The 9555-nt window shown below is 50.5% G+C and overlaps 1 long non-coding RNA gene across 1 annotated transcript; it reads right to left on the bottom strand.

Moving 5' to 3' along the window:
• On the bottom strand, nucleotides 1-9555 carry LOC127665734 (uncharacterized). Its single transcript, XR_007973487.1, has 3 exons — nucleotides 9286-9555; nucleotides 6837-6973; nucleotides 1-3177 (listed from the first exon to the last, which is right to left on the bottom strand). It is a non-coding gene; the product is annotated as an uncharacterized LOC127665734 (long non-coding RNA).

Raw genomic sequence — 9555 nt, 5'->3', positions numbered from 1 at the left:
AAGACAGCTCCCAGGACTCCAGAATCTAAGTGCTTTTGAACACGAACTTGATTTCTCAGATTTCCTCCTCCTCAGGAAAAAAAAAAAATGACAGCAACAGTGAGCTCACCTCCTCCGCCCAGCTCGTCTGGAAAGCACAGTGTCTCTGCAGCCCGAAAATCTTTAGAGACTCCCGAGAGCCTCCTGTCTGCAGCCTCAGCCACGCGACGGCTCACGGATCGGCACAGTGTCTACCCAACAGAATCGGGAGCTTTACACAAACCTCTCTCAGTGTTTGGACCCAAGCTCTGCCCTCTGGGGCAGGCACAGCCTTTATAAGAGGCCCTCCTGGATAATTAACAAGCTGGGTGGGGGTCCCAAAGTCCAAGGAGTAAAGGTTGGAGAAGGAAGTCCCTCTGGCCAGGAAAGTGCCCAGCTGATAGTCTGGAAAGACCCAGAGACATAGCTGTTGGGTTCATAAGAAGAGAGAGAGATTTAGAGACTGGTATACAGTGCTGTGGGGGAGGGGGTGTCTAGGCGGGCCCATGCCCAGGCACCCCTTTTCCTGGAGGGGCCAGACCACACAGACATGGTATAGAATAGAGTTTATTCAGGGCAGAGGATGGGAGTTAATGGGGTAGTGGAGGCAGAGAGAGGCAGAGAGAGGCAGAGAGAGAGAGAGAGAGAGAGAGAGAGAGAGAGAGAGAGAGAGAGAGGTGGAGGGAGGCTGGTCATGACCACGTGGAGAGTAGGGAGAGAGAGGAGGGGCAAGCAGCCCCTTTTATAGTAGGCCAGGCCTACCTGGCTGTTGCCAGGCAACAGTGGGGAGGGGCATACCTGGCTCTTGGCAGGTAATTGTGGGGTGGAGCTTAGACAGAACCCTAACACTAGCACCTCACCACATGGCGACCACGGGTGGGTATCATCTTATCAAGGATGCTAAAGCCACCAGGAAAAGGGGTGCCAGGGAACCAGGTAGCCACACCAGCTCCAACCCCCTCCTGTGAGAGCTGTGGCCATGTGCCGTGGGTTAGTTAATCCAGCACCACCACGAGAGGCCGCCTCAGCCAGCTGCCTCTTGCTCCGATCCTATAAAAAGGAGGAGGGTCTCACCTGTCTCACCGGATGAAGAATCTGAGCTGTCGACCATTCTACAGAGGAGCTGGGGGGGGAGGGGTGGGCATGTGAGGAAGGGGGTCTCTCAGAAGTCCTCCCCCTCCCCCATCCCCGGGCTTGCAGAAGTCTCATGGGAAGCATTGGGACACCAGGGGCTCTCAGGGGTCACAGGCACAAAGACAATGCTCCCCTGTCCTCATGGTGGCAGTGGGGTGTGGGGTTGGGGATGAGGAGGTGGGGGGTGGGAGTGCAGGGGGTGGGGAGGGGTCGCCAGTGATGTCTCTGTTACTTCCAAGGGTTGGCTCAGCGTTCTCCTATGGGGCGAACAGGGTGGAGACGGTGTCTCTGGGCAACTTGGCTCTGCCCTTAGAAACAGCAGAGCTTCAGGGACCATCTTGAGTTCCTAAGCTATCATCGTCTCCTCACTTCTCCCTGTTCTCCTCAGTGTGACAAGTCAACCCAGACCCAAGGACTCCAAGACATGCCCACCCACCTGCTGGCCCGTCCGGGCTGCTGTAAGAAGTTTCCAGAGCCGCTCTGGGTCCCAGGTTCCACCCCCTTCCACTCCCCACCCCATCCTCACGCCCAAGCTTCGGGAAGAGAGACAGTCCACGTTCACTTCAGGTTGGAAGTACTAGGCCTGCAAGCCTCGTTCTCTGCTCGGTCTCTCAGGAGCCTTGGATCAGCTGGGAGACTTGTCACTCTTCCTATGCGAGGAAACATGCTAGGCACTTTTCTTATGTTGGAGGATATGAACTAGGGGACTTCATGCCATGGCTGTGGACACAGGTACAGAGAAAGGAACAGGGCAGCTTGAGGAGAACATCATTATGAGGCCCTCCTCCAGGGCTGGAGAGATGGCTCAGCGGTTAAGAGCACTGGCCATTCTTCCAGAGGTCCTGAGTTCAAGTCCCACAGATCACTCATGCATACTGAATCTTCAAAAACCTCAATATCTGTGTGCCTCACTGCCCAGGAAGTGAGGGTCTTCTGAATTCCAGGGAAAGGAAGGGTCCTAAAGGAAGGGTCCTATGTTGGGAGGGTGGGTGGCCTGCCTGTTGAGGACAGGGAGGCAAGGAACTGATACAAGAAAGCATCTGAGGCGTCTCCTCACGCCGTGGTCCTCCTCATGCCTTGGTCCTCCAGACCTCTCAAGGGGCCAGGGTCCCCTTACTCTCTCTTTCCTGTCAAATGCAAAGCCTTTAGTCTCTCTAGCTTCTCCTGGTGGTCTCCCCCTGCTTCCCACCATGCCGGAGCTCCTGCATCTGTATTTACTCAGGATGACTGATGTCTAGAGTACACAGTGGAGGGCCAAGAAAGCTGCTCCTACAACCAGATACAGAGACAGGTCTTGGGACTGAATTGATCCCACCTGATGCCATCTCAGGTGAGAGGTGGGGACATGTTTCTCCACAGTGGGGGGAGGGGGGAGTTTCAGGTCGGTTCATCTTTGTCAGCTCATCCCTGACCGCTGGGGCTCTAATTTAAAAGGTCTGGCCTCTCTCTGGGCGGTGCTGACCTCTGGCCACCTGTGAGCTCGCCACATGCTTTACCACCTGAAGAATGTGAGGGAACAGGTGCAGGACAGTCTGTCTCACAGTGGGCTCCTAGCTCAGCCAGCAGCAGCACTGGGAAACCCGTTAGGCACATTTTCAGGCCCACCTGGGACCACAGAACCAGTATCCCCAGATTGGGGTCCAACAATCTGGGTATCCACACTCCTTCAGATGACTCCCACTTGGACCACACAGCACTAGGCCTCAGACTAGGGACATTTAGACTCCATCTCACAGTGCTACTGGGTATCAGGGCTCTGATCACAGCCTTTCTGGGCACTGGAGGGCACCAAGAGACTGTCCAGAGCAAGGCTGCATCTCCTCCTAACTCCTGGTAGCAGACAGCAGGTAACAGGTCTCCTGGGTATCAGTCATGTCACCATATCCCAGGACCACACTGGAGGGCGTTCCAACTGTAGAACTCCCGGGGTAACTGTGTCTCTGACATCAAGCACTCAGGTCATGCCATAAAAATCAGAGTGGATGATTAAGTTGATGAGGGCTCCGTTTCTGGAGAGCAGTTCTCCTAAAAAAATAATACAGTTAAAGGATTTTGAGTGTGCTAGGTAAAGAAGAAGAATGAGGGGGAGGAAGAGGAGGAGGAGGTGGAGGTGGAGGTGTAGGAGGAGGAGGAGGAGGAGGAGTTAGGAGTGGTTAGGTCCTTTAATGCACTATGGGACTTTAAGGGTTTTCAAGAACAGGATCCAGTGTGAGCGTAATTCTTAAACGTTCTTCCAAGAAATCTTTAGACCATAAAATTCTACTCCCCCCCATAAAATAACTCTAACTCATCCCATTACTTTATAGATATGAAATTGAAGTTAAGAACAGTGAAGTAATGCGTGCCAGGTCATACGGAATGCTGAACTCCGAGCTGAGTTTAGAATCCTCTCCACTTTACAAGGCTCGGACACGGGGCCTAGGGGCTTCCCAACAGCTGCTGCAGAGGAGCAAGGGCGGAGCCTGGTGAGGTAATGCCCATGCAGGGGTGGAGCCTGTAAGTTAATAACCATGCAGGGGCGGAGCCTGGTGAGGTAATGCCCATGCAGGGGCGGAGCCTGGTGAGGTAATGACCATGCGGGGGCGGAGCCTGGTGAGGTAATGACCATGCGGGGGGCGGAGCCTGTGAGTTAATGACTATGCAGGATTGGAGCCTGTGAGTTAATGACATGCAGGGGCGGAGCCTGGTGAGGTAATGACCATGCAGGGGCAGAGCCTGGTGAGGTAATGACCATGCAGGGGTGGAGCCTGTGAGTTAATGACTATGCAGGGGTGGAGCCTGGTGAGGTAATGACCATGCAGGCGGAGCCTGTGAGTTAATGACTATGCAGGGGTGGAGCCTGTGAGTTAATGACCATGCAGGGGTGGAGCCTGTGAGTTAATGGCCATGCAGGGGCGGAGCCTGGTGAGGTAATGACCATGCAGGGGTGGAGCCTGTGAGTTAATAGCCATGCAGGGGCAGAGCCTGGTGAGTGCTCACAGCCTGCACCACCTGCAACATAGTGAAGAAGGCATTCTCCTTCTGTAGGAAATGTTTATTGTCCTAGAAACATGGAGGAAGGAGATGGCCAGCTTCTCACTGCAAGCTGCCTACTCTCCATGCTCAGACAAGTCAGCACATCAATAGGCCTTTCAGCCAAACATAGGGCTAGGCCAGGCTAGAATGCTGCCCTGCCCGTGCTCTGCACTTTCATAGCCTGGGAACTAGGTCTTTACACTCCAGGTACTATCAGAAAGTGAACTCACCACCCATCCATCCACCCACCCACGCATTTACCCATCTACTCATCCATCCACCCACTCATCCACCCATCCATCTGTTCACCAATCCATCCAACCATTTACCCATCCACTCGTCCATCCACTCATCCATCTATCAATCTACCCACCCATTCATTCACCCAACCTATCCATCCATCCATCCCTCCATCCATCCATTCCCCCACCCATCCATCTATACATGGATGAGAAATATGCAAAGACTTGTATAAGCATTAGGTGGCTAGTACAGACTAAATCACTCGCTCTCTGAAACACAAAACTCTATTGGCTTGTGGTACTTGTTGGTTTCTGTGGTATAAATGTTCCCAAATTCCAAACTGGTGTCACGGATGTGGGACTGGGTAAAGAGACTGTGTAGTCTAACATACGCTCACATAGTGTTTCCCCTGAGGTAGGCTGTTGCAGGGATAACTTAAATCAGACTCCACTTGACTTAAGCAATACACATTGTTTTCCCAGCAAAGCACATCACAACCTTGGACAAGCTGCTCTCCCAAGGCAATCAGACCCAAAGCGATGGCTCCCTGGCACTGCTGGTCAATCCCGCTTTGTGGCCTGTAATGTCTGACTGAGAACTAGGTGGAGTGAATGGAAAGAAAACTGTTCTCAAAATGAAATTTTAGGTGAAAAATCTTATTTGTCACCTTATGTCTATGCATAATCAGATGTGCAAATGATTAAAAATGGTGCATTGTGGGAGAGACCATTTACAGTAAACAAAGGCTTACGTAACACCAGCCTGTCAGACAAAACAGGAAACTACCTGTCCCTTGTCACTTACCAACCAACTCCTCCTCTTAGACCAATAAAAGGAATCCCCTCATGGTCACCTGGTGCTGTTGAGCTGTCGCTCAGAGCCTGCTCTCCTGGGCTATGTGGCCTATACTTTTTGCATTGCTTCTGAACAAAAAATCTTGCTATTTACTATGCATGTGCGTGCGTGTGCATTTTCAGTTCTTTAAACAGCACAAGGACACCAAGAACTTGGAAACATCTGGCCCCAACTGTACCACTACCATGTGGACATAAATATAACCTCAAGTGCCTGGGTAAGCACAAACTACAGTAAATAACTACAAATAAGTAAGTTTTAAATATTATCTTTGCTTTAGAGGTAAACTGAGGGCAAGGTCTAAGGAAGCAGCTCCGTGTGGGACATTTGCCTGACGTGACTGAGACCCAGGGCACAAGCCCCGGGACTACAGATGTAAAAGATGTGAAGACACTTAACTGGAGATGTATGCAATTTAATTTTTAATGGTGCTGTATTTAATAAAGAGATGACAGAATCCCTGGGAAAGACATTTGGCCCTGACTAGAGAACACGCGGGCCACACACAAGAAGGCTCTTCTCCACTGGGGACAGGAGTTGAAAGGCCACAGTAATACAATGACAGTCACCCATAGTAAATCCACTCAGCACAGAAAGGCCAGGCTGCCAAGCTATGTCTAAAGGATTCAATAGACTAAATTCTAATTTAAATAGATTCTAAAAAAATCTATCCTAAAATAGATTCCAAATTTTAATAGACTAAAATTCAATTGCATTCATAGCCCTCAAATAATTCCAGTTTTCACACTTTTGCTGGGTCCACAATACTAGGTCAGCCCTCCCTCCTGCTCGAACCACAATCCTCTCTGCTCTTCTGACTTCCTCCTTTGTTTCTCTCAGTGAACTAAAGGTCAGCACAGAGGTCAGAGGAAATAGCATCTATCCTGGAAACAAAGACTTACAGTTCCTGTGCACTGAATGGCCGGACCAAGAACATTGGCCTTGTTGCAGATGCTGGGGGAGGGCTTTTGTTTTGCTTTGTTGTTTAAACTGGGGATTTCCAAAGCAGATGTTTTTGTAAGCCGCACGTTGGCCGCTGGCTGGGCAGAAATCCTATGTTGTAAGCTCACTGAGGATGGGTTAACAAGCACATTCCAGCTGGCAGAAGTGAAGGGACGCTGACCCAAGGCTCCTGACTCAGCAGTTCGGTTAGCAGGTGTGAGAGAAGCCTTCTGCCTCCTTAGAAAATCTCAGCCTGGGCTACTTAAGTCCTCTCACATCCCCCACAAGGGTCTCATCCTCAGATCAGCACATCTGTGGTGGGAGGCCCAGGGCCCTGGGACTTCTTATTATTGTCTGCATTCTCTGGTTAGGAACGTTAATCAGTCCTGAAACTTTTAATACCAGTGACTTATTTAAATAGCTAGTGTAAATAGTTTTAAGTCAAAAAGTGAGGCAGGAGGAAGAGAGGGAGAGGGGGAAGAGAGAGGGAGATGAGAGAGGGGGAGAGGAGAAGGGGAGAGGGAGATGGAGGGGAGGGGAGAGAGAGAGAGAGAGAGAGAGAGAGAGAGAGAGAGAGAGAGAGAGAGAGAGAGAGAGAGAGATCATGCGTGCATAGTTGCAGTACTCACATTGGCCAGCAGAGGGTATCAGCTCCCCTGGAGCTGGAGTTCCGGACAATTGTGATCCACCAGTGAGTGTTGGGAACAGATTTCAGGTCCTCTGCAAGAGTGGTGCATACTCAGCCTCTGAGCCTTCTCTCTAGCCCCTTGATGAGGAATTTATATTACCTATTAATTACTTACTATAGGAAATAAGATCTTTTAATTATTTATTCATTTATTTGTGTTTGTTTAGTGCATGTGTGTATGTACATGCATGTGTGTTGCACATGTGTGCATATGTGAATGTGTGAATGTGTGTGTGTGTGCCTGTGTATGTATCCCATAGTATACATGGAGAGAACAGAGGGCAACTTGTCAATGATGGTTCTCTGCTTCCTCCCTGGAGGTCCTGAACCCTCCCCAGAAGCGGCAGCTTGTTGGGGAGCTGTTTGTGCTTGTTCAACAGACACCACTAACCCCCTTGACAGCAATAGGACACTCACTGGGCATAGCCACATGTGCCTATAATCCCAGAACGTGAGAGACTGGGGCAGAAGGATCCCAACTTTGAAGCCAGTCTGAGCTACATAGTGGGAACTCGTGTCAAAGAGACAAACAGACCAAACCAAAACAGGGTGTTTGGTTTCTTCCCCTCCCTCAACAGGTCTCTTTTTCAATTCTTTTCTGTCTTGATAAAGTCACACTCCAGACTGTCCTAGCCAACAGCGTGTGTGTGTGTGTGTGTGTGTGTGTGTGTGTGTGTGTGTGTGTGTGAGAGAGAGAGAGAGAGAGAGAGAGAGCCTGGAAGAGCTTCCTTTTCGTGCTTCTATTAGTCAGGGTTTCTAGTGTTGTCACAAAACACATGACCAAGAAACCTTGGGGAGGAAAGGGTTTGTTTCAGGATATACTTCCAGGTGACAGTCCATCATGGAGCGAAGTCAGGACAGGCACTCAAAACAAACCGAGCCGGAACCTGATGCAGAGGCGGTGGAGGGCGCTGCTTACTGGCTTGCTGCCCGTGGCCTGCTCAGCCTGCTTTCTTATAGAACCCAGGACCGCCAGCCCAAAGATAGCACCATCCACTGTGGGCTGGGTTCTCCCCCCTCAATCACTAAGACAATACCTACAGACTGCCCTCAGCCCGATCTTCTGGAAGTATTTTCTCAGTTGAGGTGCCCTCTTCTCAGGTGACTATAGTTTGTGTCAAACTGACAAAGCTAGCTAGCACGGTGCTCGTCCCAACCCTGCCTACAGCAAAGGGTTGTATCCTGATCCTCAAAGGCCTGATGCTCCTCTCCAAAACACTTCCTCCCTCTTCTCTTTTCTCCCACCTTCGTCTGCCTCTAACCCAAGCCCCTAGCACCTTGACCTAAACTGTCTCATGTCTGCCACCTGATCTCCCTGATGACATCGCCTTGCTTCCTGCAGCTGAAGAAGCCAGGACCCTGATCGCTCACCCCACCCTTCTCTCTATGCCTTGAGCATGCTGGCCTTCTGGTCACCCCAACTGTGACCCTTCTACTTGCACCCCCACAGACTCGCCAGCGCTGTCACCTGCTCATTGTCAGTCCCTAAAAGGCCAGCCCTGGCAAGAGCAGCTAAACCTTTCCAGAACTATCTGTCAAGTTGCATTTTGTGTCCTTTGTCACTTCCTGAGATGGTCACCTACTTCCTTCCCCGTTGTCTCTTCCCAGGAGATGATAAGCGAGCTGCTCACGAGGACGTCCATGATGCATGTGGGTGCCGGAGACAAAGAAACACCCGTAGCCGCCCATGTCCGCGTCTCTGTTTACCTTTCATTTTTTGAGGCAGGGTTTCACTATGTAGTCATTGCTGGACTGGAACTTGCAGTGTAGACCAGGCTGGTCTCAAACTCACAGAGATCTGCCAGCCTCTGCCTCCTTCCTGGGTGCTGGGATTAAAGGTGCACCCCTCCATGCCTGGCAATGCTTGGTTCTTGTGTTTGGATTTAAACAAACAGAATGTTTTATGTATCTATAATTGTTTTACACTAATATCAAAGCATTAGGCTTTACCCTGGCACCTTCACGCATACATGCCAGGGCTTTTACAGTGACAGGAGAGCTGGGACTCAGAGGTCCTCTGGCCTAGTGCCAGTTCTATATACAATGTGCAAGTAGGGAGAGCTTTGGCAAATAACTTCATCATGATGAGCCTCGGTTTTCTCTACATGCGAAACAGTGATAATCACTCCTTTTCCTTTCCTTTCCTTTCCTTTCCTTTCCTTTCCTTTCCTTTCCTTTCCTTTCCTTTTTCCTTTCCTGAGGGACACGGCTATGAGGCAAAATGAGGTTATGAAAATAAAGGGCCCTGCCCCCACCAGTGCTTATTTGTGAATTGTGAAATCCTGTGACCCACGGGGTCAGGAGAATTTCTCTTCACCATCACCACCCCCACACCAGGAAGGGAACAGGAAGCTTGAAAGGCAGGAGGGCAGTGAGAGTGACCGGCTCACCTCCACACGACAATGAAGCAGGCCGGCAGCCCTTGAGAGGGCTTGTTCACAGTCACAGATGACATTCTTGGTTTCAAGGAAAGGAAATCGCAGCCAGTGCTGCCACGGCCCCACGGTGACAGTTCCTCATTCACTTTGCTAAGGTCATAGACTTCTTCCTCTTTAACAACATCAGCCATAATTTTCCTTTCTTTGCTTTCTAAAGCTTCTTCCCTTGGTCCCTTCCTTCTCAGGATTTGGCCCGACCATGACCACGTGGGAATTGACTAG

The sequence above is a fragment of the Apodemus sylvaticus genome, chromosome 15 (assembly GCF_947179515.1).
Source record: "Apodemus sylvaticus chromosome 15, mApoSyl1.1, whole genome shotgun sequence".
NCBI classification, from domain to species: Eukaryota; Metazoa; Chordata; class Mammalia; order Rodentia; family Muridae; genus Apodemus; species Apodemus sylvaticus.
The sequence above is the reverse complement of the archived record's forward strand: the minus strand, read 5'-3'. Positions and strand labels throughout refer to the sequence as shown.